Source organism: Galeopterus variegatus, unplaced genomic scaffold (genome assembly GCF_000696425.1).
Source record: "Galeopterus variegatus unplaced genomic scaffold, G_variegatus-3.0.2 Scaffold48, whole genome shotgun sequence".
Lineage (NCBI taxonomy): Eukaryota > Metazoa > Chordata > Mammalia > Dermoptera > Cynocephalidae > Galeopterus > Galeopterus variegatus.
In genome coordinates this window covers 708,651-709,462 of record NW_007726159.1, presented here as the reverse complement: position 1 = coordinate 709,462, position 812 = coordinate 708,651, and the positions used below count along the sequence as shown (strand labels likewise).

General features: G+C 38.1%; 1 protein-coding gene across 1 annotated transcript in view; it reads left to right on the top strand.

Annotated features, from left to right (window-relative positions):
- Positions 1–812, top strand: part of SLC7A13 (solute carrier family 7 (anionic amino acid transporter), member 13) — a 24,765-nt gene that overhangs the window by 21,528 nt on the left and 2,425 nt on the right.

Here is an 812-nt window from a genome sequence, read left to right as displayed (position 1 = left end):
AAAAACTTGGTAGTATAAGGATATTACTGGGGAAATGTAGCCCTGATGCTCTGATTATCAGAATAATAAAATAGTCTTGGTTGGTATGTTCAAAGCTTTGCTTGAATGATCACCTTTAATCCTCAGTGATATAAAAGGTGGATGCTACTGTTATCCCTATTTTGCAGATAAGAAAACAGGTTTAGAAAAGTTAAGTCACTTGCCCAAGCTCACACAGCATGGAGTGGAGCCAAGATTCAATCCAGGCAGTCTCTTCGTAGTGTTTCACTAAGTACAAAATATAAGAAAAACCCTGGGAGGAAGAAGAAGAAAGCTATGTTCTAATTACCAAGTTTGGTTGACTTACAACTATCTTGCCTTTTCTGTCTTCCCTTCTACTTTTTCCACCCAGCCATCCCTTAACTGTTGTGTATCTGAATATCAGCTTTTGCGAAGCAATTACACTTTAAGCACCTTGCAAGGTACTCTGGGTACTGAAAGGATAAAGAGTTGGCTCCTGCATTTAAGCAGGTTAAAATCTATCTGGACAGTCAGATGAATCAAAAACCATGTTATGATAGTTACTACACAGTGGCCTCCAGAGGATATTAAGAAAACATATGGTGAAGGAGAGATCTAATCTAGAGAAGTGTTGACTTCCACGGCCCCATAGAACATGCTTCCCCAAGATCTGCTCTCCTCATCGTTTCACATGCAGCATCTTTTAAATCTGTCTCTTTGCTGTTTTCTGACCCTGACATTTGTTAGATTGTTGACCCTAATGAAATATAATTATAAAGAAGTTATGAACTGATGATGTATTTGTTAATACA